Source organism: Dromaius novaehollandiae, chromosome 4, assembly GCF_036370855.1.
Source record: "Dromaius novaehollandiae isolate bDroNov1 chromosome 4, bDroNov1.hap1, whole genome shotgun sequence".
Taxonomy (NCBI): domain Eukaryota; kingdom Metazoa; phylum Chordata; class Aves; order Casuariiformes; family Dromaiidae; genus Dromaius; species Dromaius novaehollandiae.
The window spans coordinates 63,103,109-63,112,714 of NC_088101.1; the positions used below are offsets into that span (position 1 = coordinate 63,103,109).

The 9,606-nt window shown below is 40.2% G+C and overlaps 1 protein-coding gene across 8 annotated transcripts in view; it reads right to left on the bottom strand.

The window, feature by feature from the left end:
• KLHL5 (kelch like family member 5) overlaps window positions 1-7,974 on the bottom strand; it is a 59,805-nt gene extending 51,831 nt beyond the window's left edge. For 6 of the 8 annotated variants that reach the window (XM_064511281.1, XM_064511280.1, XM_064511279.1 and 3 more), the window contains exons 1-3: window positions 7,694-7,974; window positions 7,315-7,450; window positions 4,713-4,803 (exon numbers count right to left, since the gene is read on the bottom strand). The gene's annotated coding sequence lies outside the window, so the exon portion shown is untranslated. The remainder of the gene's footprint in view (window positions 1-4,712; window positions 4,804-7,314; window positions 7,451-7,693) is intronic. The other 2 variants (XM_064511285.1, XM_064511284.1) reach the window with 1 other exon arrangement.
• Between the last annotated feature and the right edge of the window lie 1,632 nt (window positions 7,975-9,606).

The window sequence follows — 9,606 nt, forward strand, 5'->3', positions numbered from 1 at the left end:
CAGCTGGCTAAGCTATCAGAAGGAAAAGGCATAATTAAGAGAAAGCTTTTAATATTTGCTTACCAAATGTTTTTTCTCCATGTACCAAACCTAAGTCTTAAGAGAAAAGCAAAACTAAAATACTGCAACTACTGAATTTGGCTAAGTTTACAATCATTTGTCCAGTTATCCTTCCCATTAGCCCAAGTTTATAAAAATGCCTTATCTGGCTTTCAGTATTTATAAAAACTATTCTCACCTCCATTCATCTTGTAAACTCTCTAAAAATAATCTTTGAACTTTTACTAAAATTATCACTTAATCTAAGGATGATTATTCTTTGGTCAAAAAGCCAATTCAGTTCTTATGCAAAAGAACAACTGAAATTTATATCTGTTAAGGGAAAAAAATCTATCAAGAAATGAGGGCAAGTACAAAACAGTAAAGTTCTGTTACTTATCACTTGATCTTCCCACATTTTCTTAAACTCATGGATTAGTTTTAGTTAACTACTTTTATTTGCTTAGAGAATATTTCCAACTTTAAAATGCTAGATTCTTGGTGAAAAGCTTGCCAAGCCTCATCAGGTTATGATAACATCATTAAATGCTCTACTTTCTTAATGTTTTAATTACAGTTTGAATGCACAAGCTTGTGATTACACTTACATCCAAAAATATGGTGTCCCTTACCACCCGTAAAAGAGCAAGATTTAAACTTTTACTTCATCTCTGGCAATCACCAAGTGATTACTTAAGTAAATATTCAAAAGCAGCTGCTTTTAGCATATTATAATATTTAGAATATATTTTAAAATATCTACCAGACAAATGCATATTAGAATACATTTTACTTATACGGGATATAATGAATGATCAGTGTAGAATGTTTTATTTATCTGAAGCGGCAACTGTTAGGCTAATAGTTTATTTTTTCAAAAGACGACATAAAACGTCAACTCTTACAACAAATAAAAACAATTACCAAAACCATTGTCAAAAAAACCCTATTTTCCTGTGACCTTCTTTCATTTCTTCTCCTCACCACATACACACTATGTGTAAGTGTAGCCCTAACTGGGTAACTCAGTCATTTTACTATCTGCATTCTTTACAGCTCAGGTTAGCAAATCTCTCTGGACTTGATTCTTGTCTTACTGTACATTATGAATATGTACCACATTACCTAGTCAGGTACTGCAAATATTTCAACTGTTCTAGGGGTATACTTTAGTTTCATTTTGACAAGTTTGGTTGGCTTTGAAATTGAGGGTACAACAAGCATAAGAATGGTGCACACTTTTTTTTTTAAATAATGAATGATACTGTTTACACCAAAATAAACTCAAATTTGTATTGGACAGGTTATGTTATCTTCATCATCTTGCCTGCATAGCACATACGAGAATGTTATCAGTATTTTTTTCTTACCACTTTACATGATAGTGGGGGAGGGAGGAGAGGAAGTAGAGAGGAGACCAAAGGCACATCAGAAAAAATGTCAGAATTTAAGAAATAATCCCAAAGAGGCTTGAGGTAATGTAGTTCTCTCCTTATTTCTATTTTGAATAGAGCTAGGATTACGATAGCCTAGCATACTTCGAAAAAAGAATTTTTGAGAGCAGGATGGTAAAGAGTAAAGAAAGTTCTGAACACGGGTTTTTCTTTCTCCGTTTCTCTCCTTCATTGCTCTTTCCTTTTTATGAATAATGTATACATAAAATGGATTCAAGGGTGACAGAAAAAGAAAGGAATTTTTTTTAAAAAGCAAAACAGCTTACAGTACAACAGGCTGCAAGCAAATCTTCCTATTCAAAGTCAATAATTAAAAAGATCTGTAAATAGTTCCTGCAACTGAAAATGTGGCTGCAGATAAGTAACACTGAGCGTTAAAGTGTTTAAAAAAACATAAGCAGATTGTAGTACAACATCCTTTATTTATTCTGAAAATTGTATGAAACATATGGAAGGAAGAATAGGAAATACATTTTGTTCCATTTAAATCCACCTTTAAAATATACTGCCTATTCTGTGAAACACTAGCCAATAGGAGACCAGAACCATGATCATTTCTTTCATCACTCTTTGCTTTGTGATTACAGTATTCTGGATGGGGTGTCTCATAACCAACCCCCCCCCCCACAAACCTCCAAATCTCACTTCTGATTAGAATTTGCACCTTTAAGAAGAGAGACTAATAGCTGAGGCACTAATCTCAGAGTATCTGAGGTACCTGAGAGTACTATCTGTATTCTCTGAAATGCTGTATTAATAGTAATTAAACACCACAACCTTTTGAAAAGTTAAACACAAAACAAACAAAAAAAAGTTCAACTTTGCAATTTTAAATTTTCAGATGAATGAAATGTCTCATTCTAAAACCCCTTCTGCTCTATCTGCATCCTACTAGTTTCCCTTAAGTTACCACTTTTCAATTTAATGCTGTCCTTTCCAATGGTACTGGTGTAACTGGCTTTGCCAATGTGAGAATGGCTGTATCAAGGGAGACCAAAAGTCCATCTAGCTGAACAACAAGTATTCAGCTGCAACCCATAGGAGATATTTAAGGAAAGATTATCAGAAATGGGACTGAAAATGTGAAGTTGTACACAGAAACCTATTAGTTATTTAGGCTTTCATTATTTTTAGGCAAAAGCACATCTCCCTCCCCCTCCTCCCAATAAAGTGCAGTAAGTGTAGCCATGAGAAACACCTTACATTTTCCAGATATTTTAAAGAGGCTGAAAAGGCTTTAATTATGCAAAACACTTACACAAGATGTGGCGCTTTGAAATAGAAATAACAGCTGTTATTTCTTATAGTTAAAAAGGTACTTATTCCTAAGTAGGAGAGCACTTAAAACATAGCTAAGACATCCAGAACAACTGATATATGCTTTCAAGGGGAAACACCTAACAGACCAATATAACACTGAATACTCTCCTGCTGTTGGTATTGATGATCGCCATAGCTAGTACCAGTGGTTTGACTGCCATGGTGTCCATACCACTTTGGCAACCACAAACTTGGGACAAGCTCCTTAAATGCCTTATGAGCTTTTTCTTTGGGATCTGGACAAATAGGAGTATGAAAGTGCTATTTTAATACATATTTCAAAATACAATAGACTTTAAGAATGAATTTCATTAGCTCAGATACTCACTACTTACCCTATACTAACTAAAACCACGTTAGCTATTTTTGGTGCACCAACAGCCTAGAAGTGAACATTTGAAACAGGAAATTATAATTAATCTATACATAAGAAAATATTATTCTGGCATAAGAACGCTAAAATTTCCCCAGGTTTTTAACAAGGAGGAATACAAAAAAATGAGTGAATGTCTGGGCTGCTCATCACATTCTTGGGAAGGGACAGAGGATGGCAATGGACTCAAACTGAAAGCTTCCCGAACTCATGATGTCCTCCCTCACAAGTGTGATGGCCACATGTAGAAATACCCAAGGCAAAACAAGACCTTGTAATAACTATACCCATGAGTTTCAAGCATGTTTTCACCATCCTTAATGAACATTGTCTTGAGAGTTGCATGGATTTCTAGGCTAGAATTGTTTCAGCAGAGAAGCACGAAGGACTTTTCATTTGATGCTCAGCGATCACTCTACACTAAAGGTATTGGAAACAGACTTCCTGTTATTCCACCACGTAGAACTGCAACAAGACTTCCTGCTGCTGGAAGGCTAGGTAGTCAAATGTTACAGGTGCCCAAACTACACTATGCTGTGAGAAAAGGTTTATCAAGAATCAGATAGACAGAAAAATACACAGCAGAACAAATCAAAGCATCTACTGTTAAAGATGCTCAGTACATGGTAAATTGCTGGTAATGTGAAAGACAAAACAGATAATAAGAAGGATGGTCTCTCTTCTGTACTAGTATCACAACATGAATGAATTCCAGACAAGAGACAGATACACTGTTATTTCCCGAATGCTTCTTTATCTACATTCCCAAAGTGGAAATATCTCACAGTCAAGTAAGGAAGTTTTTTCGTTTTAGTACAATCTAGTACCGCTAAATAAACTGGCTCACCTTTCTCACCCACATTACTATTTTTGCAGCAGTATTTTACTTTGCAGACACTTCAGATAAAGCTAGATTCTTGCATGTATTCATGTCTTCAACATTCTTTTAACCCTTTGCTTTGTAAAGATGTCACAGCTCTTCCTTTTTGAAAATGACTTTAGCTTAGAAGAGTCTTACTACTTTCCAGTTAAAAGAAGAAAGAAAGCTAAAGCCTGTCAGTATTATTGGAGTAACGAAATTTGATTGAGCAGTTGGTGGGCTTTCATTGTAAGCATTTCTGTAAGGCAACATTTTCTCTTAAAGATTCAGCATGAGTATTTCCTGTTTTTCCTATGCTGATTAAAGGATTCTAAGTTAGAGGTGTCTCACACATTTTGAAAAAAAGATTAAAATCGAACTTTAGAGCAATTTAAAGCAATAGAGACAATCTCCTATAAAGCACGTTTTGACAAACAGTAGAAGTGCGGAAATTACACAAAACTGTTCTAAACACTGGGATCTGTCCACAAAAGCAAAGTCAATTCCTGCTTGTGTATACTTATCAGAAGAAAGTCCTCACAAGATGTATAACACACAAAAAATATGAAATTTCACATGGAACTTGGAAAAGCCTGTAGCTTTGTTGACTAAAGTCATGTTCCTTATAGCATAATTTATGTTAGAATTGAGCAAGTACAATAATTACCTATAACAACACAATGATCTCTAGGTGTTTGTAGAATCGCGGAGCTCCATTTGTCATCTTCTTTCCAAAAATATGAGGTAGGCAGGGAAATCTGCAGACAGATTAAAAAACAGTACAAATGAACAACAACAAGCAGTTGAAACAAATCTTGAAAGCCAACTGCCTACTGGATTCAGATACAACTTTCTTTTGCTTGTCTTGTGATTCCTAAACTTTCTGAGATAAAGGAGATAAAAGCATGCCACTGTGTAACTGTCACCTCAGTTCCTTTCACAAATTCAAGTGACATATACGATGACAAAGATTCCAAAAAAGGAGGGGAAATTAGTATGAAACTTGAATATGTAGTTTCAAAGAACACTGGGCTGCAAGAAAGGATTAACTTATTTATTTATTTATTTTTAATATCCTTAGTGCATTCTCACGCCTATGTTTGGCTAGCTGTAATTCCATGAAGGAAATAGCAGCAGAGTCCTCACTAAAGAATAATGAAGAATTTTTCTGCCAAATGAAGCGCTTAATCTGAAAACCGTTGCCAAAAAGTAACATTTACTGCATCAGCAAATAAAGCCAAGTATCAACACTAAACATACTTCAATAAAAGCCTCTGTAAAAAGCCACAAACACCACAGTTACAGTGATTCTCAACCCTTTTAAATTTGCAGGCCACTAAAAATTTTCCAGCCAAAGACCTCTACTCAGAGAATCCAGCCTGCTGAGATAACGTGTGTCTACCTTTCTTTGTTACTGTTTTTGGGCCTTTCACAAATAATCCAAGCTATGCAAACAAACCCAAAACTTAAAAATATATATATATTTTAGTAGTTTTGCAACCACACAAATTGACTATAGCTACTTCCAGCAGGAAGTAAACAGAGCCCTGCAAGACACCTGCATGCATAATGTGACATCCAATATTTGAGCCTTGAGGCTTGATCTTTTTCTACTACCTGCAAGAACCTTCTAGCCTTCTGAGTATCACTCCATTCCCATCTGGAGCACATAAGCTCATCACTCCTATATGATTATGTTTTCTAGGGCTATACAGCCAATTCATAAACATATGGATCAGCAGTTACTTCACCGACAAATTGGAATGATAGTTTAACAATGAGCTTATTCTCAATGAAAGAAAGCAAATGTTGGATAATTAGGTTTATAGTTAATGCATTGTCCTACTTTATATGATTGTACAATAAAAGGCAATTTAATTGATAGGTGAGGAGATGAATTTTCTCCTTATAAGTGTTTTGTAAGAAAGATGCAAAATCACATTGTGGCTTCTAAAAAGCTGCAGAACTCTTCATGTTATGTCCATTTAAGTAATTTTTCTTACTGCATAATGAAAGATGATGTGGTACGGACTTACACCAAGGAAAATGCAGAAGACTAGCATAACCAAAGGACAATTTTTTTTAAAAACACTGATGATAGAAAAGTCCACAGAGTTGGAACAGGTATATCACTGTGAAATGCCACTGTTGGTGACAGTTTGTAAACACTGTTTGACCATAATGGTTTAATGCAAGAATATTTCACCTTCATGCAAATTCTTATTGTTAAATTAACACTTACTGCATTTCTATGAAACACAAAGTTTTAAAATTTGCTGCCATGGACTAAACATGCTGGCTTTGGTAGCAGACTTGCCCATTCTGTTGTATCAGAGAACATACTTGAGAGATGGTTCCACAAAGCTGAAGCAGAGGGAAGGAAAATACTATCTGACTCAGATTATGGTTGTTATTGTTTTCTTTCTGTCCTGCTTTGTCTTCCTTAATACTGTTCAGCAAGTAGAAAAAAGGAAGAGCATAAGATAGGAGCGCAATCTCCACTATCAGCAATGCGCCTATGAAGTTCAAAAACAAGGCCTTTTTTTTTTTTAAATCTTAGTCCACATACTCATTTGTAAATTCTCCAGGAAAATATCATCATGAGAAAAGATGAGAGATTCCTTCTGGCAAAATCGATTAACTACTAATGAAAACACATCTTACAACTTTTTTTTTTTTTTAAATAAAAACAGGACCCATCGTTATAACGGGTCTGTCTATATATAAAAGCTACACCAACGTAATCATGAGTTCCCAATTTTAATCCTACTCAGGCTAGCAAGAAAGCCTGCATGGTAACTTTTATTTGAAAATAAGAGCAAGATTTCAGTTTCGTTTATGTCACTTCATATTGAGGTTTTAAGTAAAAACAAACAAACAAGATCTCCCCCTTTTATTATTCGGACATCACTAGCTAAAAACTGACATTACTGCTAAAACACCCAGGTAATGAGCCACGGGAGGGAGGGGGAGGGGGGGCGGGACGGAAGGACCGCGAAGCCGCGACATTGTTTACACAACTAAATCAGCACGATTTCAAAGGCAAAAGCCGCAAAATGATTGTAACGAAAACCAGGAACCAGTAATACATACAAACAGCAGTTTTTCATGTTCAACATTAACATTTCTTTTCTCTCGTGTAACATTACTCCTTATTTTGGTGACTTGGTCTCTGCTCTGCTCGACCGCTCTCATATTTTTTTCTTAACTTTTAATGACATTTCCTACGATGACCGGGAAGGCTAACGGACAAACAAATAGGCAAGTACCTGAAAGCCTAGTGTGTTAAGTGCACTTTTATCAGGTCTTCGCTCTGAACGCTGCGAGTCACAAGTCAGACGCAGGCCCCCCCCAGCACGGAGGGACGCGGTCCTCGGGGGTCTCCATGCGCGCCCACACACCGCCCTGCAGGACAAACCCCCTGCTCGGTACCGACCATCGCCCCTCGTCGGGTCGCGGCCCGCCCTCGGCGGGGCCAGGCTGCCCCGGCGACGGCCGCTGCCCATCCCCCCCCCACCCGGGGCGCCCCCGGCCGCGGCAGGCGGGCACAGAGAGGCAGAGGGGAGGGCGGGAGCTGCCCCCGGCAGCCCTCCTCCTCGCTTCCTCCTCCCCCTCCCAGCAGCCCCGGGCCCCCACCGCCCCTCTCACCTCTGCAGGTCCAGGAAGGGGGCAAGGCTGGGAGTGGGGAGAAAAATCACCAGGGAGGCCCCGACCCCCCCTCCTCTCCCCTGCCCTGCCCTCCCGCTCCGCCCCGGCGGCAGCCGGCGCTCGCGCCTCGCCGGGGAAGGCTGCGGGCGCTGGGCGGCCCCCTCGCCGGCGCTAACGGCTCCCCCCGCGCCCCGCTCGCGGCCTCTCCCCGGCGCGCTCGGGCGGCTCCGGCCCCAGCGCCAGCCGGGCACACGGCGGGGGGGGGGGAGGGGGGGGAGGGGGAGGTAGGGCCCCACAGGCGGAGGCGGGGCGCATTGGCCACGCCCCCGCCCCGCCGCGCCGCCTCCTGCCCGGCGGCGGGAGGCGCGCGCCGGCCGCCACCCGGCGACCGTTGGTTCCGCGCGGCCGGGGGCGGGGAGCGCGGCCCAGCATGCGAAGCAGGGGCGAGCCGGCGAAGGGGCGAGGGAGGCGGCTCCCCTTTGAGGGGTTTCTCTCGATGAGACCCACGAAGGGCCTCTTCCCTCACCTCGGGTCCCTTTGCCCACACGCTAGGATAGCTGAGCGTTTCTGTCGTTTTCCCCCATTTAAATGAAGTAAATCAGCAGAGGCACAGAGCGCAGCCTCCTCTCAAGACGCTGGCACCCTTTCCACTGCTGCAGCCCATCCTTACCTTCAAAAAACACGTTGGCCTCTGCCACACTTCCAGGGCTGCCTCATGTCACGCAGCGCCTTACCAGTGACCTCTGCCACTCAAAGGCAGAATAATTTTCCGAATTTAAATAGACTGTGACAGTCAGATGTGCTTCCTACTGGTAACGCTGATGTGAGGGTGTGCAGGTTCACTGCTGAGGCACGGCAGTGGGAGTTTGGTGTGGTAATGATGTACGGCGCTTTCTTTGCCTAATTCCATGAAGAGGCCTGTGTGATCGCGTGGTTTGCCATGGTCTGCCAGCCCTCTTCCCAGTCGGTGTTTTGAGCTTTAAAGCAGTGTTTAAGCCTTGGGATGTGCTGGTGGTGAGGTGGGGGAAGATCATATGTGGGCCTAATGTGCCATGAGAAGAGCTGTAAAATAGATATTCCCCATCTGCTTATTCGAGTCCTTGGAAACCTTTCTCTGTAGTATCTGAAACTCAACACATTCAAAAGGCTATTGTGTTAGGCCTATATTGTATTAGGCCTATATATATTGGGTATGCTCATATAGAGCAATTTCTGTTCTGACATTTAGCACTATGAACAGTGATGAAAATCTGTATATATTACAAAGGGATACATATAAATATATATATATATACACATAACTTGTCTGAGCTGTCCTGCTATTTCTAAGAGATTTTTCTCCATTCCTTCTGGACAGAAAGGATGGGTGAACACCATGCAAGCTTCAAAGCAGGAAGATATAAATATGGAAGATATTTAAGGAGCCACACAGTCTCTCACAAAGTAGGGCTAATTTGCTAACAGATGACAAATATAAATGGTGCAGTGTGTGTGTTCTGCTTTCTAGATTCATACCTATGACTTCTTGTGTCCCTATTACTTCTATGCCACCAGACTTCAAAAAAAAAAAGTTCATTGTGCTTTGGCTTCATTGCTTGCATTGCATGAAATTGCTACATGATTAAAATATTATATTAACAAATTTATACTCACTAAAGCTCTATTAAGAGAATCTTCCAGTTGAGTGAATATTATATTTGCCTCCACCTGGCTTGCTTGTCTTCGGAGATAACTAGATGATGAGAAGGGCATTTCAGTTTTGTAGGACATTTGTTATAACTTCAGTGGCATTGCTTCATTTTGATAGTATTCAATATTTAATTAGTTGTGGGAAAATGTTCTATGTCAGGAGAGCTTTCTGAATTAATTAAATGCCTCATACTGTATGTACTGTGTATTTGAGTCATATTGTT